This window comes from Molossus molossus, unplaced genomic scaffold (genome assembly GCF_014108415.1).
Source record: "Molossus molossus isolate mMolMol1 unplaced genomic scaffold, mMolMol1.p scaffold_m16_p_11, whole genome shotgun sequence".
Classification (NCBI taxonomy): Eukaryota; Metazoa; Chordata; class Mammalia; order Chiroptera; family Molossidae; genus Molossus; species Molossus molossus.
Window position 1 is genome coordinate 26,368,557 of NW_023425346.1, and position 25,482 is coordinate 26,394,038.

General features: G+C 34.8%; 1 pseudogene; it reads right to left on the reverse strand.

Annotated features, from left to right (window-relative positions):
* The window catches only part of LOC118625596, a 71,222-nt pseudogene that overhangs the window by 37,558 nt on the left and 8,182 nt on the right, over nucleotides 1-25,482 (reverse strand).

Here is a 25,482-nt window from a genome sequence, read left to right on the forward strand (position 1 = left end):
GCTTATATATCTATGAATTAATTACGACCAACACATTTTCCTTCCTTCATACCTAATAGTTTCTTTCTGCTAACTCTCTCTGACATTTTTTTCAATAAACATATCGCTAATTTGCATATGTTCAAAGTTATGAACACAGGCCATATGACATGAGAAATAATTTTTCATAGGGAATTTATAATTATTTTAAGTTCATTCAGTCACCAGCAAGTCAATTAAGATTTCCTAAGTCCTCTAGCTGTGGAAGAATCTTCCATCACCTCCTATAAGGATTATATAGTTTGAGTCTGCATATGTTTCTCTTCACATGAACTAGAAAGTCCTCTTCAACAATCATAGTAGTTGTTTGTTCAGTATCTCAATAGTTTGTTTAGAAACTTAGGCACAATCCCCACACTGATGATGAAAAGCATAACTTGGCTATGCAAATAGCCGTTCCTGGACATTCCTTTTTTCCAGCCATACCCATGTTATTGTGTTCTTTCTGCCATCGTGAGCTTTCTTCATACTTGAAGTATTTTGAGGATAGAGAACAATTGTATTCATCTTTCTTTACCACAGTGCTTAACATACAGAACAAAATATTCAAGAGATGTATTTTCCTGAATATGAAAGAGAGAAATTAACTCAATTAAGTCTTTGACTGCCCCTTAATCATCCATAGGCTATATACTAAATCAGTTTTGTGATTCTATCATATTTCTATGTGAATGTTTCCATATTCTACTTAGTAACAGCATTTCTTTTGCTGTTTCTCCTCTTGAGTTAAAGCATTTGATCAAGAGATCTACAAACAAATATTTATCATCCTGACAAAGGAACATTATTATTCCATTCAGAGAGCAGTCTTTGTAACTGAGTGTTACAACAGAGTTTTGAAAAAATCGTCCACATCAGTTCCAGTCAAGGCATTTGTGGATTTATGGGAAATATTTCAAAATGGGTCCACTGGAATATGGGATGGTGATAATTGTTGGGCAAAGCATTTCGGTAGTCTCGACTCCTTTAGAGAATTTAGTAATCATCTGACGCTACTCCTGAATGATTGCAGCTTTCTTTCAGGCATTCAGCGCAGGCCTCATTGATTCTCTTCATGATTTATTAAGCCAGGGCACTTTCGTGATTAAGCAATAGAATTCAGATTTCACTGTAATACATTTTGTGATGGTTTGTAAAAAGCTTTATGAAAGAGTATGAAGATGTATATTGCTTAAATTGTGTGCTTATTCAAACAAATATGACTTGCTTTCAAAACACGATGCTGGAATCAAATATAGAATTATTTGACATTAGGGTATGTTTAAAACATGTATGCAAATACATTGCTTATATAATGAGTGTTATTTTAACTAGGGCTTGGTTGGAAAGAGAATGGTCTTGTCCATAAAACCAAGACCTGGAAACCAATTGAGTTAAAATATTCGGGAAACACCATGGAAGATAGGCACTCATGCTCCAAAAAAAAACTTTTTGAGAAGTTTGGTAGGCAGCTGGCCTCAGGGGGTTCTGAATGTCAGTAGTGAAGACTACCATGGAGAAAAGGAAAAAGGAAGAAAATATATCCCTAGAAAAAGGGAGGACAGAAGAATGAAGGATTTTGGTTCAGTGGAACTTGCATGTTATCTAAAGAACTAAGGAGCAGCCCAATTATATGCTGATAAAACAGGGTTACAAAAATTAGAAATGTAGTATAAAGCCAGATGCTAGTCATAGTCAATGAAAAACTCTGCTCCTAGGCTGGGGGCAGAAGGACAAAGTAAGACCAGAAGCCAAGCTGACTTGATACTAAAGAAAATAAATAATAGCTCAGAGATATTAATTTATTTATTTATTTATTTTTGTTACAGATGTTTCTCCTTTTTTCCCCCATTGACACCCTCCTCCTAATTCCCCTCACCCAGCATTATTGTCTATGTCCTTGTTTACACTTACATGCATATAAGTTCTGTGATTTATCTCTTCTGAGGTTTGTCAGTCTTCACCCCACTTCCATGTCTCTGGGTTTATTTTGTTTCTCAGCTTGTTTTGTTCATTATAGTCCACAAATAAGTGAGATCATGTGATACCTGTTTTTCTGTAACTGGCTTATTTCGCTTAGCATGATATTCTTCCAGTCCCTCCATGTGGTCTCAAAGGATAAGAGATCTTTCTTTCTTACAGCTGCATACTATTCCATTGTGGACATGTACCATAGCTTTTTATCCATTCATCTATTGATTGACACTTGGGCTGTTTCCAGATCTTAGCTATTGTAAATAATGCTGCTATAAACATGGGGGTACATATATTCTTTCTGATTGGTGTTTCAGGCTTCTTAGGGTATATTCCTAGAAGTGGGATCACTGGGTCAAATGGCAGATACATTTTTAATATTTTGAGGAAACACCATGTTGTTTTCCATAAAGATTTTTTTAAACCTAACCAAGGGTTTCAGATTATTTGAAAGAAATACATTTACATAAGAAACTTAAATGTCTTCAGTATCATTTAAGAGTCATAGGGCTGCAGAAGCAGAAAGCCTGGAAAACTCTGAATTCATTGCATTTACTGCCTCTACAAGGCTGATGGAAACCTAAGGGATTTAAAACAGAGGGAAAGATTATAAGCCTTAAATGTCTATCTGGAATATTTTGTGTGTAAGTGCGCAAAAGGAATATGCCTTTAGTTTGCTGATGTGTTTTGCTTTTATAGAAGAAATACAAAGGAACCAGAAATTTTCTGGCCTTCCCAACATAATAGAATGTTGAATAGAGAAGAGATTAATACCTGAAGTAGAGTAATGATGGAAGAGGAGACATTTTCACTATCTTTAACTTACAAAGAGAATTAACTCACTACCTAGAAAAAGAAACTGAAGGAGAGAAAGAGAGAGAGAGAGACCCTTGTGATTTGTTTCTCTCCCCTTTACATACATGTCATTTCCTGGCCAGGTAGCTCAGTTGGTGAGAGCATCATCCTGATATACCAAGGTTGCAGGTTCAATCCCCAGTCAGGGCATATACAAGAAGCAACCAATGAAAACATAAATTAGTGGGGCAACAAATCAATGTTTCTCTATCTCTTTCTCAAAACAAAATAAAAAGAAATACTTCAATTAAATATACGCTGTTTGTTCATTTGTCATTTATCTTGATTATTACTGTATCACTGTCACTCTTTCATTCACTGTGACCTTTTTCTTTTAAAATGGCACTTTCAAAAGACATCATATGTAGATCATGTGTCATAGACATGTACACCTGAGGCCTATGTCAGCCCAATAAATTTAATTTAAAAAAATGACATTTTCTTTGGAATGGAAGGAACAGTAAGAAACAGAAAGTAGAAACAAATGCTTTGAAAAGGAATATCAACAGTTTTACAGGTGAAATTACTCCTCTTGTTGTTATTCAACCTTCCCCACCACCTTTACCAGTTTAAACCTGAAAACCCATCCACCACTTCATGTCGGTCTCTTTCCCTCCAGTAAGAAGGAATTAGTGTGTGGTATAGGCACATAATTCAGAAATCAGATTTCTGAAGGAGATTGCTGCTTCTATGAAAAGGTTAATGAAAGGCCTGCTGTGAAGAGTGCATTACTTTATGCACAATAGATGTAGAGAAGCTTTGTAATAAATTATAATAGGCCTTTTCACAATTACCATTGATTTGGGTTACTAGTTTTTTTTTGTTTTTTTTTTTTTAGTTTCTTTGAGTTTCATAACTCAGAATATTTAAAGCATGCAAATACACTGCATACATTTGAACTGGCCATCAGGGCTATGCTGCAATAACTACATGTAGAATTAGTAAGAGCAGAGCCAAAGACAGGGGAATTCTGAGATTTCAGGGGACTCCTGAAATGTGTGGGGCTTCATAAACATTTTATAAGCTGATGAATGTACTTGCCCTACTTGCCAGCTGCTATGAGTTTTTTCTCCTCTGCAGTTACAAAGATGCAAATATAGTAGCCTTATTTTGTATGCAAAAAGATGAATCTGGGTCATTAAATAATGTATGCTGTTGGAGAAGATTTACGCACTTCTAAATTCTGTGAGAAGCTCAATTCCTTGCTTAGGTGTTTGATTTCAGTATATGACCCTTGAACCAGTGTCTTAAACAGCCCAAGTCTGTTTCATCATCTGCAAAAACAGAAGCAACAAAACCCATTTTAGTATTTTTATGGCTGTTTTGGCAAATAACAGGAGTGTACATTATACAGCTAGAGTAGGTTAAAACTTTACAAAAGTACAAGGTATTGTGGTTAATTTTGCCATTCCGAATCCCTTACTTCTCTAATACTGAGACCATTTGAATCTATTCTTAAAATATTATGAGAGCATTATGAGGATATGAATTGTCCTGCCAACTTATAAAAGGATGTTAATTATAACAGTAAGAATTTAATCTTTATTCATTTAATAAATATTTATTGAACCGACAGTTATGTACCAGTCATTATATTAGTCACTGTGTACAATGGTGAATGAAATAGACACAATCATTACCCTGATCAAGGTTACATCTTACGGTGAAACAAACCATTTTAAAAGAATTTTACTGAAATGTGAGAAATAAGTTTTCCCACAACAAGCAATTACTTTTAAATTTAGACCTGTAAACAATTCATAAAACTATATTTAATTTGAAGTCATTCAGTTTTCTTCTTTGGATTACATCTTTTACTCTTAGTATGTAAAAAAAAGTAAGAAATAGAATAAATCACTATATATATCAACAACTTATTATTTTTTTCTCTGCAATGTTTGAATCTAGAATTCAAATTCTAAAAACAAAAAATTGTTTAGCTAACTTGTTTCTATAGTCTACCAACATAGACTTTAGGGAAAAAAACAAGCAAAGGTTGAGGCTGATTTATAGCTCATCAAACTCATCCAAGTAGTATAGATTTATCAAGATCAACTCAGTAACAGTTCGATCAGGTTAGTGAAAATCAACAGAGTGCTGACATAATACATCTTAAACTCAAGAACGATGATAGCTTTGACTTGGTGGCTAAGAGAACTGATGTTGCATTTCTCTCAGTAAAACCTCAATCCACCAGAAGTTACAAGAAAGAACGTTATGCCCATACCATCTCTTCTGAATAACATTAATACTAAACAAAAAACTTTTCCAGCAGGCTTTTCTTCATTTTTCTTCTAGAAACTACATAGATGATAGACTCTTTCATGATCCAAATTCTTGTTTTGCTTCACGTTTTTAATTTATCTGTGAAGAGCTATTGAAGGAGCCATTTTATATAAGATGCAAAAATAATGTTCACTGATATTTTATCACTCATGAAAAAAAATGGATGACAATTTTTAAATAAAAGTTAGCTGCAAGAGGTAAGCATATGTATCGATTAAGCAGGTACTATGTGAACCAGATGTTTTGAGTTCAGTCTAATTCCTCAAGTTCTTAGGTGTGTAATACTGGGCAGTACTTCAATTTCTTTACCAGTAAAATTGGAATTATCATTTTACCTGCCTCATGAGATGTTACAAGGATTAAGTAAACATTTATAAAGGACATTGTTTTAGGACAATACCTGCATCATATTTAGCATATGTAAGTGTTTCTTAAATAAAGAATATGCACAGAGACAAATACTTTTCTTAGGGTCTCATAAATGGGTTCTGAAGCCAAATTAAAACAAAACAAACTAAGAAAAGGCTTTGAAATGTAACAGTGTCATTAAAATGAGTAAATGACCTCTCCAAAGGGGGCCACTTAGAAGAAAACATTCGTTTGAATGTATAAATAGAAGCATGCTTCTTAAAAGCTATTTTATTTATCTTAAATCCCACCTTATATGATGGCCTAGATCTGTCTGCTAATCAAACCAAATATTTTGTCTTTGCTGTTCAACTTCCTCTGAAATAGAAAGGAAGCTTTGAAATCCGAAGACAAAAGTGAGACCTAGTACATTAGACATAATAAAGGATTCTTTTTTCAAACTAATAAAATGTCATTATCTTTGTAGCTAAAATAAAAATATATAAAGTACAGTTATTAGACATTTGAGCTAGAATTTATGTAAAATATGTAAATATATAGAAAGATTATAATTACTCAGCTATTGTCATGGCCAGTTTGTCTCAGTGGTTAGAGTGTCGGCCTGCAGTCCAGAGAGACCCGGGTTCGGTTCCCACTAAGGGCGCGTACCTTGGTTGCAGTTTGTCCCCGGCTCTGGTTGGTCGTGTAGGTGGCAGCCACTAGATATGTCCCTTTCACATCGATATTTCTCTCTCTCTCTTCCTCTCTCTCCCTTCTACTTTGTCTGAACAAATAACTGAAAAATGTCCTCGAGTGAGGATTAAAAAAAAAAAAAAGAAGGCTCTGGCCGGTTTGGCTCAGCGGTTAGAGCGTCCGCCTGCGGTCCGGAGAGACCCGGGTTCGGTTCCCGCTAAGGGCATGTACCTCGGTTGCAGTCTGTCCCCGGCCCTGGTTGGTCGTGCGGGTGGCAGCCACTCGATGTGTCCCTTTCACATCGATGTTTCCCTCTCTCTCTTCCTCTCTCTCCCTCCCACTCTATCTGTACAAAAAATGGAAAAATGTCCTCGGATGAGGATTAAAAAAAAAAAAAAAAGAAAAAAAAAAAGAAGAAGAATTTCTCAGCAATTGTGGGTGTGGGTATTACAGAGGGCTTTTTTAAAAAAATAAAAACTATATATCACAATTCACTCAAGTTAAACAGTATTGGAACTTTTTATGTCAACCTCAAAGAATCGACATTTTGAAAGCTTAACACTAATATTCAATTGTGACAAACTGGCTAATTAAGAAATATTTTGTATTTTGTATTTTAACTTCTTAGAATAGATTTCCCCATGGCCAGAACAGTTTCAGATTTACAAAAGCTTACAAAAATAGTAAAGAAAGTTCCTATATACTCTAGTTTCCCCTATTACTAACATCTTGCATTAATGTTATTTGTTATTATTAATGAATCAATATTGATATAATTAGAATTCAGACTTTAGTCATTCTTTTTCAGTTTTATCTAACGTCCTTTCTTCTTTCCAGGATTCTATCCAAGATGACGCATTACATTTAGTCATCATGTCTCCTTAGGTTACTGTTGACTCACATAATTTCTCAGATTTTCTTGTTTTTAATCACTTTGTCAGAGTGCTGGTAAGCTATTTTGTATAATATTTGGCAATTGTGATTTATCTGATATGTTCTCATAATTAGAATGGGGGTATGGCCCTGGCCGATTCTGCTCAGCAGTTAGAGCATCCACCTGCAATCAATGAGTCTTGGGTTTGATTCCGGTCAAGGGCACGTACATCGGTCCCCAGCCCTGGTCGGGTGGTGCGGAAGACAACCGGTTGATGTGGTTCTATCACATCGATGTTTCTGTCTCTCTCTTTCTCCCTCCCTTCCTCCGACTCTATCTGATGATAAATAAAAAGTATCCTTGGGTGAGGAATTAAAAAAAAAAAAAAGAAAAGAATGGGGGTATGGTTATTGAGAAGAGGATCACAGAGGTAAATTGCATTTTAATACATCATATCAAGGATATATCCTACAAACATAACAACACTATTGACGTTGACCTTGATCACCCGGCTGAAGTAGTATTTGTCAGGTTTCTCCACTGGAAAATTACTCTTCCTACCACCATCCCCCAACCACCACCTATTTCCATTCTGTGCTGTTTGAATTAAAGTCACTGTTTTCAGTCCAGACTTTAGAAATAGGGAGTTATGTTCTTTTTGAGACAGAGTATCTACATACATTATTTAGTATTCTTTTGCTTGGGATATTTGTCTGTTCTCCCCCATATATTTATTTATTCTATCATGTATTCATCTCAGTATAAAAACATTGATATTTATTTTATACTTTAAATTATAATTCAATAGTACATTATTTATTCGCTGAAATTGTTCCAGCTTTGGTCATTGGGAGGTATTTTAGTTGTCTCCTGAGTCCTGTTAACATCACTCAATAGTTGTGGGATTTCTTTTTGAGTACTTTCATATTTTATGACTCTACAAGATGCTCTAGAAGTGAGTGTTTAAGAACCATCTGGGAGCAATAATCAGAAGAAAGGTGAAAGCATATAAATAAAAAAAACCTGAGGCCAACCACATGTGTCACAGCATTTATATATAGTCAAATTAAAGTGAGAGAATTCTGGTGAACTGAGTTCAAATTCTGTCCTATGGTGTGTAAGGTTTTGTTTTCATTTTTGCTACCAGAAGAGTCTGAGATTTTGAACTTATATATGCCATTGACTATTACACAAAAATAGTTTGTTTAATAATTTTTTAACATAATTAATCATTGAGGGTAACATTCCAACTTGATGCTAAGGTCCATATCGATTGGATTTCTTTCAGCTCACATGTCTACATTTCAGTGTTTGACATAGGCAATGTTAAATAGAAGCCCAGTTATCTAAACCAGTAGACACATATTTTTCCTTACTTCTCTTTAAGTTTTATATAATTCAACATGTTCACTTTTTAGAAAACATTTTATTTTATAATAGGTCCCAAAATTTTAGATTATGACATTTAAATAGTAAACCCCCATTTCGAATTTTATTTATTTTTTTGTTACAGATATTTTACCTTTTTACCCCATTGGCACCCCCCCACCCCACCCCCCCTCCACCCTGTCCCCGGCTTAGTTGTCCATGTCCATTGGTCATGCATACATGCATATAAGTTCTGTGGTTTATCTCTTCCCACCCCCCCCCCCCCCCCATCCCCTCTTCTGAGGGATGTCAGTCTGTGCCCTACTTCCATGTGTCTGGGTCTACTGTAAACCCCCATTTCATTGCATCAATCCCAATAAAATAGTTTCACTTCTGGATTCTCGTCTGTAATACAGCAAGAATAAGGCAGGAAAAGAGAAATTCACAGTGCCAAGATTATTTCTGTGAAGAATATAAACTTGGTGTTAATTACTCTCTAGAACCCAGTCTACTCTTGAGTTTATCCTTCCAGTGATGCTCTGATTTCTACAGATGATTCAAACTCTGACTATGATTCCTGAAACTCCTCAATTTAAAGTCACTTTCTCTCGGGATCATATATTCATAGTCTCTTAGCCAAAGTCTGTTTATTGTCTCCTAGAAAACTCTGTCATCTACAAACAAAATGCTTTTCAGCTTGGTGCAATTCAAATGTATTTCCTCTGTGATGAAATTGTTATTACTATTAGCCCTCGCAGGATGGCTCAATTGGTTAGAGCATCAACCTGATATGCCAAGGTTGTGGGTTTGATCCCCAGTCAGGGCACAGACAAGAGTGAACCAATGAGTGCATAAAAAAGTGGTACAACAAATCCATGTTTCTCTCTCACACAAAATAAATTAATTAATTTAATTTTTATTTTTTATCCTCACCCAAGGACATTTTTGCATTTATCTTCAGATAGAGTGGGAGGGAGAGAGAGAGAGAAACATCAATATGAGAGAGACACATCGACTGGTTGCCACCCACATGACCCAACTGGGGACAAACTGCAATTGAGGTATGTGCCCTTAGCAGAAACTGAACCCAGGACTCTCTGGTCCGTGGGCCAATGCTCTAACTGCTGAGTCAAACAAAAAGAATTAAAAAAAAAAAAATGAACCAATGAATGCATACATAACTGCAACAGGAAATCAATGTTTCTCTTCCTCTCTCTAACATTATATATATAATTATTATTGTTTGCTATAATTTCCTACTGTTTTAAGAAAGGTCTTAACATTATTTATTACTTTGGAGCCAGTTGAATGAGAATAGAAGGTTCAGCTCTGAATTCCTGAGATTGTTTTCCAAGAAATCTCTGTGGTCTTAGAGGATTGCCAAACTTTGTGCATATACTATTCTCCCAACTCTATGATTCTCCAAGGTTATATTTTCCTAGTATCAGTAATTGGTAGACTTATTGCCACATTACAAAATTCTTACTCTGTACCTTTCCTCTTTTATGTATTTTCCCTTTTGAGTATCTTCACATACTTTTCTGGAATGATGTTCTTCATTCCTTTGGTTTTATATCTGTTGACACTGTCTCTTGGATGACTGACCTTAAGTGCTCTTATTATCTATAGTCAACAGGAAAGATCCTTCTGTTTCTTATAACCAACATCTTCAAAGAGATTTACCAGAACAAGGCAGTTAAACGACAGCGATCAAAGAATAGATTGTGAATGTCTTATGTATAATTGATGCTCTGAGCAATACAGTATCATATTATGGGATCAGTAAAAAAATTATTTTTTCCTATTTCTACTTTAAAATTTATTCAACACCAATAATAATGGATGTGGAAAGCAGGCTGGTAACCCTTACCACACCCTTAAATAAACAATTTGCAGCCCTGGACAGTTTGGCTCAGCGGTTAGAGTGTCGGCCTGCGGTCCAGAGAGACCCGGGTTCAGTTCCTGCTAAGGGCACGTACCTCAGTTGCAGTTTGTCCCCGGCGCTGGTTGGCCATTCGATGTGTCCCTTTCACGCTGAGGTTTCTTGCTCTCTTTCTCTTCTTCTCTCTCCCACTCTATCTGAACAAAAAATGTAAAAATGTCCTCGGGTGAGGATAAAAAAAAAAAAAAAGAAAAAGAAAGAATTTGCAGAATGTCATGATGTCTCCCATCTTCTAAGAGTATCCAAAGAACACTTAATATCACAAACACAATTTTGATTAAGTAATTCAAATATTCAAATTACAAAGCCCCATGTAACAATCAAATCTTTAAAATTCACCCTGGTGGATGGTCAGTTGGGGGTGAGAGTGGTGGTCAGCAAACTCATCTCTTCCAAAATTTAGAAGCAACGTAAAATACCACATGATATTAGAATGTGCAAACCTGAAGATTAGTAGACAACAATAACTATAATTTATAGAAATTTAAAACGAGTGAAAAAACCAATTGAATCATTTTATCACATTTTCATCATCCAGCTTCAAACCCTTCAGTGACTATTTAACAGCAAGAGCATTGTGGGCAGCTTGTCCAGGAGGTTATAAAGACATGAATGAGATGGCTGCTCAATTCGTCCCTGGCTTCACTGTTCAGCAAAGTGATCCTTGTGTTCTTTTGCCTTATAGAACTGCTTGCAGTTCTCAAAACTCACCAAGCTATTTCAAAGCTGTCATTTTCTATCACGCTGATTCTTCTACTTGGAATGTATCACTTTTAGTGCAGCCATTCAGAATCTCAACTTATTATTGCTGGGTATTTAGAGGCTTAACTCTCCCATTATGTTCTGTTTTTCATCTATTATGTATTATTCATTGTTATATTCTAAGTGTCTAGCAAAGTACATAATATCTACCAGACATAAAATGAATGCTTGTTGAATGGATAATTGAATCCAATCCATAATTGAAAAAAAGAGATAAACTAAGACCAGGCATATAAATCTAGGACAGAGAACTATAATAAAGAAAATAACAAAAGCAGTATTGTGCATGTAATAATATGTACACTCAGCTATTGTTATAAATGACGATAATTATATATATGCTAGGTTGAATGGAACCCCCAAAAATTATGTCCACTTGGAACCTCAGAATATTTGGAAATGGGGTCTTCGCAGGTGTGATGAATTGAAATGAGGTTCTACTGGATTAGGATGGGTCCTAAATCTAAAGCTTTGAGCTGTCACCTTTCTGAGGAAGTTTAGTTTCAATATACAGCGAGACTTTGGAAGACAAAAGGCTGAGTAGGCTGGGTGGAGGTCTTTTCTGTGTGCTTAGGAATGGCAACATCTTAACTAAGCACTCTGAAAGCTCTTTATGGCCCTATAGATATATCTATATATCTATATAGAAAGGAAGAAAAATCAACTGAAAATAAGGTACAAATTATTAGATTACATTAAAATTTCCTGTCTCATTATTAACTCAAGTTACAAAATGGATGCATTATGTCCAATGCCCCCTGTTTGAGGTAAAATCACTCCTACCCAAACATACTGAATAAATGAGGCAATACTGTGGACACTTCTGCCTTCTCAGAGCCAACCGATCCAAGCCAGCACCAGCACACCACTCAGAACACACACCAAATACATATTTGCTGAAGAGAAAAAAATTACATTTTAATGTTTGTAATAATTTCGTAAACAACCAAAAGATGGCATTCAAATCATCAAATTGGAAGACCAAATAGCCTGGGCACGTTCACAAAGCCACCAGAGAAGCCCCAGTCGAGGACTGGGATGACTTCCTGACACAGTTTCCAAAAAGAACATGGATTCATTAGGACTCCAATTTGTTGGAGGTTAATAACGTTTAGCATGTGACTGCAGAGGACTCTTAGCACAGGATTTAGAAAATGTAGGCATGATGTAGACACTGATGAAAGGGAAGCTAAAGAAAGCCCAATTCAGGTGCTGCTTCTTCGATGAGCAGTTTCTGCTAAGAAAATACTACAAAGAGTCTCTGCGTATACTTATTAGGAAAGAATGAGAGCTTAGAACCACCACATTTTCCCAAACTCAGAAATTAGACATGGCACGTTATTAACATTTACACATTTTGAAATGAGATTTTCATTTATTTTCTGACATTCCATTGGGACAAGGTTAGGTCTTCAATTTTCTCCTCTGTATTACAAAAAAAAAGAGTTTTCTTACACAAAAGAGAAGTTGAAACTGGTAAGATTCAGAATTTATATCTTTAATATATTAATTAGCTAAAGATATCAATAGTACTAGGGAAATCTGTGGAATATATAACATTTTAAATTGCTTATAATTAAAATATAAGGGAACATATATGAAATTAAAGAAATAATTGAATTCAATATTGAACTTGAAATCCATAAAACAAGGTAATATATTCTAGAACTACTCAAAAAATTTAACTATAATTATGCATGGATATTGAAAAGACAATACTAAATTTATTCTGTATTATAAAAGAGTAATGTTTACAAGTTAACACAGAAAGAGATACAGAGTTTAACATAGCAACTGACGTCAATTATTATTCAACACTACCAAAATTTTGCTAAGCAAACCTAATTGAATATCTGTCTTAAAAATGCTTAAATCAATAAGAAAGATAAAGTTTATTTGACTTGTAGTAAGATTTTAATACTGCTTTCACCTTTTCTATGGGCTAAATAATCGCAATTAGCCACTGATTAATGCTGTAGTTAATGAGAAATTAAAGCATTCTTTAATTTTCTCTCCAAACCAAAAACAACATGTAGCTTAAATATATTTCATTGTTGACAGGGAAAGTAGATTAGTAAGCTAATATTTTTTAAAGTAAAGGCTAATTTCAATCTTTTTTTTATTTTAATACAAACCTATATTGTAAGTCCTTATCATTTTCTTCTCCAGGAGTATGCATATTTTAGTAATACATTTTAATTTGTTTTATTCTTTAAAAACAGAATTAGATGTCTTTTGAGTCAGTTAAAACATTTTTCCCAATAAAATTTTATTATAATCAAAACAAAATCTTTAGAGAAGCTGATGCACTTTTTAAAATATGTACATTATATTCCATTTTCTTTCAACAAGTGATTTAATTGCATTGATTTGCTTAACCGCAAAACCATTTTAGTTGGTATAAGTTTGAAGGAGAAAATTAGGAAGATTTTGAAGATCATGTTTATCTATAAAAGCAAAAATTTTAATTATTACAAGAAAGTGTTTAGAGCTAGCTCAATTAATTGAAAAAAGATCATGATCTTAAGATAGTCTTTTCATTGTAACATTTATAAACTTTGACTGCATTAACTGTTTCCCATGCAAATTAATTACCTAATTTCAGTGACAGGGTTCGATAAATGGATAGCTTAAAAACACCATTTTTCAGCACCAAATTTTCTCATTGCTACGATACTACTATACCAATTATCCTAACAGAAGTTACATTCAGCATGTGAGATGGGAATAGAGTTTAAAACAACCTGAAGGTCTAACTTAATCGTTTTTTTGATCTAGTGCCTTTTATTCTATTTTGAGTTTTCACTACAGGATAAGCAAGGACAAGAAATGATGGTATACCTTTAATTTTTCATATTTACATTTATTCAGCATCTTTAGTGGATTATGAAGTCCAATGCTGGGCATGTGTTAATGTGGGAAAGATCGGCTTAATGCCTTTTCACACTTTCATGCCACCTTTATTTTCTGTGGTTCATTCTCTTATCAAGTGCCTGAGACCTTCATTCTGCTCACTGATACAAAGAATTCCCCATCACGACATTCAAATGACATTTTCTCTCAAGGTAAAGCTCTACTTTTCCTGCATTTTTTTAAATTGACTAATTTACATTATTCTCCAGATATGTCAAATACCTTGCCAGAGGTCACCCTAGAAAGATTTCATGGATTATCAGATCCTATACTCGATGTAATTTTTTTTTCTTTATTGATTATTTAGACAGAGAGGAAGAGAGAGGGAGGGAGGGAGGGAGAGAGAGAGAGAGAGAGAGAGAGAGAGAGAGAGAGAGAGAGAGAGGGAAACATCGGTGAGAGAGAACATCAATTGGCCGCCTCCTGCATGCCCCCCACTGGGGATTTGGCCCACAACCTGGGCATGTGCCCTGACCAGGAATGAACTGGCAACCTTTTGGTGCAAGGGTCGATGCTTAATCACTGAGCCACACCAGCTGGGCTATGTAATTTTTACTGCCCCATATTATTGTTATTTCATTAGAAGAAAAGAGCAAGTCAGAAAAATGCTTTAGGAAATGACTCTACACTCTATTGGTACTATTTCCATCCCAGATTATGGAACAGAAGTCCTGGAGCTGTACAGTGCACAGGATGAGTGACCACACTTGATGGCCCCATTGTTGATAATTTAAAAAAAGGAAAGCAATTGTATAGATGTCAAACAATAGTAATTAATGATTAAGTGTAGAGAACTAGAGAGGAGGAGACATTAAGGATGATTCTAAAGCTTTAATTCTGAAAGACTGTTTTAATTTTAATAGTATAAAGAGACATAGGGAAAGCAGCCACCGTGGAAATGAAAATGACATGTTCATCATTAGATACTTTGATGTGAGGTATATGTACACATCGAGTTTTCCAAAAGACAGTGACGTTATGGTGCTGAAATTGAGAGAGGGAATCATTGAAGATTCAGATATAATTCTTACTGAATCCAAGTAAGAATTGAAGTCATGAGATCGCCTGAAAACAGACTATAGGAAATGGGATAGCCCAAGTATGGAGCACTGGGAATACATGCTTTGATGTTGAGAGAAGGGAAAAAGTCAGACATCAGAGTATTAATAGATCATTCAGAATTAAGGACCATTCAATGGTATGGACCTCAAGGAAACAAGGATCTTTAAAGAGGAAGATGCAAATACCTCTATGAAATGTTGCCAAGAGGAAATAGTGAATAAATCCAAAAAGGAACTCATTAGAGGAGATAAAATAAATCTATGTGGAGATGTGCATATGATCAGCTAGGCTTACTCATCTAAGAGACTCTTCTTCATGCTACCCTCAGAGTATATCGCTTATTTTAGCTTGTGCCTCACAACCTTTTGCAGATTGGATATATTCATTTAATAGGGGTATTCAGGGTAGTTTAGTTTTTCCAAAATCTAAAATTTATAATATTCATTATATCTACCAATATATCATTCTAGAATTTTAAAAGAGCCTAGATTTAACAATAGGAGAAGACAGAGAAGAGGAAAGAAAGAAGCACATTTTTTTATTTTACCTTGTTGCCCTTTCCTATGTTATAGGAAAAGCTGGAAAACAACAATAAGCGAAGAAGATTGGTACCTACAATGGAATACTACTCAGTCATTAGAAAAGATGAAATACTGTCATTTGTGACAACATAGATAGATCTTGAGCATATGATGCAAAATGAGTCAGACAGAAGTGTCAAGAACCACGATTTCATTCATATGAAGGATACGAAACTGAAAGCAACAAATGATCAAACAACAAACAAATAAAAGCTCACAGACGCAGATAATAGCACAGTGGTTACTAGAGGGAAAGGGTGATGAGGGGGAGGTAGAAAAGGGTAAAGAGGCTCAAACATTGGGTGACAGAAGGAGATTTGAATTTGGACAATGAACACACATTGCAACATACAGATGATGTATTATAGAATTATACACTTGATACCTACATAACTTTATTCACTAATATCACCCCAATAAATTTAATAAAATTAAAAAATAATAATTTAAAAAGTGCTTTTTTTTCTTCTCTTTAACACATCATTACATAAAACACCTAAAATGTGTTTATCATGTTTATTGCCTGTCTCACTCAATAAAGCCTAAGCTTTGTGAAATAAGAGATTTTTGCCATTTTGTATTTCCAGCAACTGGAACTGTATCTTACACGAGGTAAGTGTTGATAAGACTTTGCTGAATCATTCATCTCTTGACTTTGAACCCCCAAGAGCCAAAGTCCTAGACATGTAAGGGTGGTTTATTTGTATATAAGTGAATGTTTATCTTATTTCCTGTCCTTAAAATCTAAGCTGAGGCACCATCATTTGGACAAATGTGTATGTGCAAAATTTGTGCTTATGCTCACGTAACAGATCTATAGTACAACGCACAGTAGGTATCCACATATACACAGTCATGCCAACATATGTGTGAAGTATAAAAAAAAAAAACATTAAAAAGCAAGTACTGAAGTCTACTAAATTAGAAATATCAAGAAAGAAAGATAACATGAGATTTAAATGTTGCTGCTTCTTACACAGCCCCCACTGGGGACTGAGCCCCAAACCTGAGCATGCACCCTGACCTGGAATCGAACCAGCAGCCTTTTGGTGCAATACCCAACTAACTGAGCCACAATAACCAGGGCTAAATTTTTAAAGTACTTTAAAAGCTACCTCTTGCCCTGGCCAGTCTTGCCCAGTGGTTAGAACGTCGGCCCGCGGACCAGAGAGTCCTGGGTTCGGTTCCTGCTAGGGGCATGTGCCTCAGTTGCAGTTTGTCCCCACCCTGGGTAGGGTCATGTGGGTGGCAATCAGTCGATGTATCTCTCTCACATCGATGTTTCTCTCTCTCTCTCCCTCCCACTTTGTCTGAAGATGAATGCAAAAATGTCCTCAGGTGAGGATTAAAAAAAAAAGCTACACCAATATTTTTGAATTTTAGGCATTTTTTGAAGTTTAACAAAGTTCTTTGGTATTAGATGCATTTCATGAAGCCCCGTTGTATCTCATTATGGCCTAGCATATATTTTAAAATACAGATTGCATATTTACATTTTCCAGGGAAGAAATTCATAGATTATGTCAAATTTCAAAAATTAAAGTGAAGAACTATTGATAAATGATATATTTTAAAAATCATATGGGTTTTTTTTTTGTTTGTTTTTTTTTACTCATACTCAGTAATTTTTCATTTATTCAGCAAACATATACATGCTTGGAGTATATACAAGGTACATGCTGTGTCATCCAGGTAGGCCCTTGGGACAAATAACAAACAGGTGCAAACTATTCAGGCCCCTTTAGTTAAAGTAACATTTGTTACTATAAAAATTATCTAGTTTTGGACCAAATTGTCTTATAAGTATTTTCATCACTCTGCCTAATATTACTTCACTAAAAATAAAATTCAAATATTGCAATAAACTCAAAATTTATTAGCATAGATATAATAAGAGCCATTTTATTTCAAGCTTATAAAAATGTATTTAAAGAACATGAAAAGATACACTTCTTATGTGGTGTGACATCATAATATCATAGCTTTCCTTTTACTTGTTAAAATATGCAGCATTAGGTTCTGATATTTTAAGTGTTTTACATATTTATAAAAATAAAATAGCACTTTAGGGTTGTAATTTCCAACCTCATCCCATCGTAAATGTAAAAGTTTTCTCCTTGCAAATTAATAATAAAAATACATAAAAATAAACTAATTTGAAATTGCTCTTATCCTATTTCACTATTCATAGTGCTTCTTTATTCTGTTATAGGTGTTTTAGAAGTGGGAGCTCTTTTATGTACTTTGTGTGAGGCTGTATGTTCCTCCGTTTATAGAATATTAGTCATCTGACATAAGACAATATTACTCTTGCGGAAAGTTCTCAAATGTCATCAGGTTTCCTGATGTATGGATAATCAGGTCAAAGGTCAGTCTAAAGACCTTATGAGATAATGGCTCTTGGTTTCAGATTCATTTTTCCTCCTTTCTACAATTCTTAATTCCACACAACATGATGGAGAGTAAGCAAATTGTGATTTCATTCCATTTTTTTCTTGTAATCTCTCTATCTAGTGGGCATTACACCCTATGAGGTGATAGTAAAAAGTGAGGCTTCATTTGGATTTTCCTATGAACTCATACAACTTTTTTTTTTCATTATAAACTAATATTAAAGCAAGTGCTGACTTAAGGTCACTCTTACCTAGTGAAAACCAATGTTATCTGCAGAGCAGGGCATTACATTTATCATCAAATTGGTAGTTTTGTCCTCAGACTCATGGATTCGATCAATGAACCTGTAGTTTAATAATTTCCATTAAATATATGCTTTGTTATTTTCGGCACTTCTTCTAACCTGTCTTTCTTTTTTTTAAATCATCAGTTTAACAGCATATGTGATAATTTATTATAATAGCACCATAATGGTTCCACAGACAGACCTGTGACGTAAAGAATTTCCCTTTTAAATAACACCAGCAGAATACACTTTAAGTGGTAACACAAGTAAAATGTACTCTTCAAAATAATTTTCTCTTTTTAATTTTATTTTTTCCATCACCATTTATCCCCTCTGGACCCTCTTCTACCTCTATGTTCCCCTCCCCACGTGCCCCCATCCTGCAATCACCACATTGTTGTCCATACCCATGAGTTAACTAGCTCTCTATTTTTAAAAAAAGATTTCCTATTGACTTTTTTATAAAGAGAGGAAGAGAGATGGAGAGAGAAAGAAACATTAATATGAGAACAAAACATGGATTGGTTGGCTCCTGCATGCCCCCTACTGAGGATTGATCCCACAACCCAGGTATGTGCCCTGACCAGGAATCATACCCGCAACCTTTCAGGGGATGAGCCAGCACTCAACCCACTGAGCCACACTGGCCATGGCTTTTTAAAAATTCTGATCAGTCGCTCCACACACCCCAGCCCACCCCCACCCCTGAAAATAGAACTCTCTGCCTGCTCTCTACTTTATCTATGGGTCTATCTCTATTTTGCTTGATAGTTCAATTTGTTCATTAAATTCCCCATATGAGTGAAATCACATAGTACTTGTCTTTCTCTGGCTGGCTTATTTCACTTAGCATAATGTTCTCCAGGTCCATCCATGCTATCGCAAAGGGTAAATTTTTTTTTTCCTTTTTACAACAGAGTAGTATTCCATTATGTAAATATACCACAGCTTTTTATCCACTCATCTACTAATGGACACTTGGGCTGCCTTCAAATCTTGGCTAGTGTAAATAATGCTGCAATGAACATAGGGGTGCATATAGTCTTTCAAACTAGTTCGTCGGGTTTCTTTAGATAAATTCCCAGAAGTAGAATTGTTAGGTCTAAGGCAGTTCCATTTTTAATTTTTTGAGGTAACTCTGTAATGCTTTCCATAGTGACTGCACCAATCTGCATTCCCACCACCAATGCACTATGGTTCCCTTTTCTTCACATCCTCACCAACACTTGTTGTTTGTTGATTTATTGATGATAGCCATTCTGACAGGTGTGGGGGGATAACTCATTATGGTTTTAATTTGCATTTCTCTGATGACTAGTGACTTTGAGTATCTTTTCATATATCTATTGGCCAGCTCCATATCCTCTTTAGAGAAGGATTTATTCAGGTCTTTTGCACATTTTTTAATTGGGTTGTTTAAATTTTTTGGTATTGAGTTGTAGAAGTTCTTTATAAATTTTGGGTATTAACCCCTCATCAGATGTATCACTGGCAAATATGTTCTCCCATTCAGTGAGTTATCTTTTTATTTTGTTGGTGATTTTCTTTGCTGTGCAAAAAATCTTTAGTTTGAGTAGTCCCTTTTGTTTATTTATTTATTTATTTATTTTTGTTTCCTTTGCCCAAGGAGATATGTCAGAAAAAAATATTGCTATGAGAAATGTCTGGGATTTTACTCCCTATGTTTCATTCTAGGATTGTAATGGTTTGGGGTCTAACATTTGGGTCTTTAATCCATTTTGGATTTATTCTTGGGGGGGGGGGGATAAGGAGGTGGTCTAGTTTCATTCTTTTTTGCATATATTTGTCCAATTTTTCCAACACCACATATTGAATAGACTATCTTTAGTCCATTGTATGTTTTTGTTTCCTTTGTCAAATATTAATTGTCTATAAAGGTGTGAATTTATTTCTGGGCTCTTTATGCTGTTCCATTTATCTATATGTGTCTTTTTATGCCAATACCATGTTGTTTTGATTACTATAGCCTTGAAGTATAGTTTGATATTAGGTAGCATGATTCCGCCAACTTTATTCTTTTTTCTCAATATTGCTTTTGCTATTTGAGGTCTTTTGTGGTTCCACATAAATTTCTGAAACATTTGTTCTAGTTCTGTAAAATATGCTACTGGTATCTCGATAGGAATTACATTATGTGATACTTTATGTGAATTTGTAAATAGCTTTGGACAGTATGGACATTTTAATGACGTTAATTCTTCATACCCATGACCACGGTATATGCTTTCACTTATTTGTATCCTCCTCAAATTCTTTCTTTAGTGTCTTACTATTTTCTGACTACTGGTATTTTAAATTCCTAGAAACCTACACAAACTTCTAAAACTAAATCAGGAAGAGTCAGAGAATGTGCCTAGGCAAATTACAACTAGTGAGATTGAAGCAGTAAAAAACAACTTCTCAACAAACAAGAGACCTGGACCCAATGGCGTTACAGGTAAATTTAACCAATCATTCAAAGAAGAACTAACACATATCTTTCTCAACTTCTCTAAAAAATTCAAGAGTTTGGAAGACTCACAAGCTTATTTTTACTGGGCCAGCATTATCCTAATTCAAAAACCAGATAAAGTCACTCCAAAAAAAAGAAAACTTTAGGTCAATATCCCTGATGAACATAGATGGTAAAATCCTCAACAAAACAATAGTAAACTGAATCCAGCAATACATTGAAAAGATCATACACCATGATCAAGTGGGATTTATTTCAGATGTGCAAGGTTGGTATAATATCTGCAGTCAATAAATGTGATACACCACATAAACAAATTGAAGGATAAAACACATGATCATATCAATAGATGCAGAAAAGCATTTGATAAAATCTAGCACCCATTTATGATAAAAACTTTCAACAAAGTGAGAATAGAGAGAACATATTTGAATGTAATAAAGGCCATATATGACAAACCCACATTCAACATCGTACTCAATGGGCAAAAACAAGTGTGAAACTAAAAGCTTTTCCCTTAAGATCAAGAACAAGACAGGGATGTCCACTCTCACCACTCTTATTCAACGTAGTACTGGAAGTCTTAGCCACAGCGATCACACAAGAAGAAACCAAAGGCATTCAAATTGGAAAGGAAGAGGTAAACTGTCTTTATTTGTAGATGACATTATATTGTATATTGAGAATCCGAAAGATTCAACCAAAAAACTACTAGAACAAATAAATGAATTCAGTAAAGTAGCATGACACAATATAAATATCTAGAAATTAGTTGTATTTTATACACTAATAATTAACTATCAGAAAGGAAAACTAAAAAAAAAAAAAAAAAAAAAAAAAAAAAATCCCATTCAGAATTGCTACAAAAAAGAATAAAATATCTAGGAAGAAATTTAACCAAGAATGTAAAAGACCTAACCAGCCTTTTAAACACCATGTTTTTACTTTTCAGCACATATTTCCTCTCTCTTGCACTACGCATGCACTTTAGTATATTTTAACTCCTTTAATTTGTTTCTTAAATATTTTATATATTCAATATTATACACTTTAAATCCTATGTTGTTATAATTACGTTCATTAGTGTTCATATATATTTCCAGATTCAAATTATTTGCCTTTTATTCCCCTTGCTTCACCTATACAATTTCGTCTGGAATCATTTATGTTTTCCATGAAGAAGAGTTCATACAGTTTCCTTTTGGATTTGTTTGCTGTTCATGAAGTCTTTACTCTTTATATGAAAAGGCCTTTTGTTATCTTCAGTCTTGATACTAATTTTCATGTTGGGGGAAGTTAGACTGGCAATTGTTTTTTCTAGAATCTTAAAGATTTTTCACGGCCCTGGGGCCTCTAATATTGTTTAGTAGTCACTCAATCATTTCTTTGGAGTTAATCTCTGACTACTTTTAATATTTTTCTGCTTTGTTTCCTTCATCAGCTGTGGGACATCCTCAACCATTATTTCATGAAGAATCTCTCTATGGTCCATCTTTTCTTTTCTTTTTTTCTAATATTTCAGCTAAAAGACTTTCTCCTTGTAACCTCTCTTACCCATTCTTTATTTATATATTTTGCCTCTCTTTGCTTCTTTCTAGCTCGACTGCATATAACTTGCTATTAAAATCATACCTTGTCACCCTGGCCGGTTTGGCTCAGTGGTTAGAGCATCAGCCTGCGGTCCAGAGATACTCAGGTTCAGTTCCCTCTAAGGGCACGTACCTTGGTTGCAGTTTGTCCCTGGCCCTGGTTGGGTCATGCGGGAGGCAGCCACTCGATGTGTCCCTTTCACATCGATGTTTCTCTATCTCTCTCTTCCTCTCTTTCCCTCCCACTCTATCTGAACAAAACATGGAAAAATGTCCTTGGGTGAGGATAAAAATGAATAAATAAATTCATACATTGTCTTCTTTGTTTTAGTTACATCTTCCAGTTCCATAATTTCTAGTTGATTCTTATTCATATATGTAGTATTACTTTTTATATTCTCCAGTTTCTTTCTCTAAATTTGAAATTCATTTTTATTCCCCTGAACACAGGAAGTATAATTGTATTGCATAATTATATAATTGTATACATTGCATAATTGTATATATTGCATAATTGTATATATTGCATAATTATACAATTATATAATTGTATAATTATAATATGTAATAATCACCATAACAAAATTGCCTTTCAACCAACTTCTGTTGTTCTACTAAATCCAGCCTGTGCATTTTTATTCTGCTATTTGCTTTATTATCTTTAATTGTTTCTTTGAACAATTACTTGGAGAAATGATTTCGAGTCTTGAGATGTTTCTATATTTTTTGGAACATGACTTTTCTTCTCTTCTGACAGTCAAAAACTTGTGCTAGTCAAAAAGACCAATGCTTGAAAACTGTAATCTAGACGGTGGCTAGAACCCGGTCCACACCTCACTTCCAGGAGGGAGTTTCTCGTGTTCCTGCCTAGAGACATGGGTGCCACACGAGGGCTTCCGCCTTTAGCAATCACCTAACATTAACACACATCCTCCCAACTTAGTGAGTCACTTGGATGATAGATGTTTCTCTCAGGTGTGCCCTGAGGGTTTGCAGAAGTACCCAGTACAAAGGTGGCAAGGGGTCCCGGCACTCAGGAAAAGTTCCTGATCCTGGTGGCCCAGGATGCTGAACCCTGTTGTTTGCTGACTCTCAGCTGCCTGGGATGATTGAAACTATCTCCAAGAAAGAAGTGGTTTATTCCCTCTCATTATTACATGAGAACCCCATCAGTGTATTGGGATGGTTTTAGGTCCAACTTTTTAGGTGCCTTTTGTAGGAGCTGCTGTGAATCATCTATCTAGATCACCACTTGCTAGAACTAAATTTCCTCAAATGTTAGTTTTTCACAGACTTTTTAATAAACAAATTATATTTGTAATAAGTTAACAATTTAAAAATCTGTATTCAAGATCTTAAAACTATTGATAACTTTTCCCCTAACAATTCTACTGTGGCAATTTATTTTAAGGAAAGAGACAGACACACAAACAAACAAACAAACAAACAAAAAACTATGAAAACCCTTTGTGCAAAAAAAAAAATATTACTTGTACTTTTTAAGCTCTAATAAAAATGGAAACAAATCACATATTCAATAAAAGGGGAAAATGTGTAAACTATGGTTTATGTACACAATGGATGAGTATTTAGCAATTAAAAAGGTTCCTCTATAATCATGCTAACTAAAATTCAGAATATAAATTTTAACAGATTATGTAATTAAAATTATATAAATAGAAAAAACAGAACTAACATATTAAAAACAAACAAACAAATAAATAATACTAGGAAACAAATCACTAAAAATCTATGGTAGTTTTTTAAAAATTTTTTTATTCCTCACTCAAGGATATTTTTCCATTTATCTTCAGATAGAATGGGACGGGGAGAGAGAGAGAGATGGATGCGAGAGAGACACATTGATTGGTTGCCGCCTGCACACCACTGATCAGGGCCAGGGACCGAACCGAAACTGAGGTATGTGCCCTTGACCAAAATGGAACCCGTGACCCTTTGTTCTGCAGGCTGATGCTCTAACTGCTGAGCTAAAGTGGCCAGGACTATAGTAGTTATTTTTTGAATGTTGATTTTTGTTTTTATTTGTTTGTGTTGTTTAATGATAAAGTAAAGCCACACTACCTTTAAAATCAGAAAAAAATTATTTTAAATACATCTGAAAGGAAATATGGCAAAATATAGTCAGCATTTTTGTTTTAGGAAGTGGGACTTTATCTCTCCCTCCTTTAATTTTTTTGGTATTTCACAAATTCTGAAGATTAGCATGCACAGCTTCTTGTTATCAAAACAAAATATACTGTTTTTAAACTAAATATTAAAATATCCAAGTCTTTATTTTTTCCAGAAAATAATGTTATATATAGGCTGTTGCTTATATGTGTTATGTAAACCTGTCCCTAAGATAAGAATATAATTATCATAATTATATGTGATAAAGATCTGTGAAATATGTTCTAGGCAAAACAAAAAAAAATTTCTAGGCAGTATAGATACCTGTTAGTGTTTACAATAACAGTTCACAAATACACCACCCAGTCAAGTCATCTTCTGTCACCATGTATTTGGCCTCCTTTACCCTTTACTAGCCCCTCACCCCCTTCCCTCTGCTAGCCACCATACTGTTGTCTATGTTTACAAATTATGGTTTTATATCCCACATATGAGTGAAATCATATGGGACTTTGCTTATTCTAATTGACTTCTTTCACTTACCATGATAGTCTCAGGGTCCATCCATGTTGTCACAAATGGCAGTATTTCATCTTTTCTTATGACTGTAGTATTCCATAGTATGCATGTACCACACCTTCTTTATCCAGTCCTCCATGGAAGGACACTGGTTGTCTCCAGTCTTGGCCGCCGTGAATAATGCTGCAAAGAACACAGAGGTGACTAGTGTTTTTGATCACTCCCGGCAACAGTTCTGTTTCTGAGGCTGCAGTAGCTGCTTGCATAGTATTTAGGAACCTACAGGTATTGCTTTGTTCACAATAGTCTTTAATTACTGAAATAAAACAAATGAAACAAAAAAGCATTATGCCCTTAAATTGTTTCTTGTCTGTTTAGTAGGTTAATTGTGACCTCAGCTTGAGGAAAGAATTGC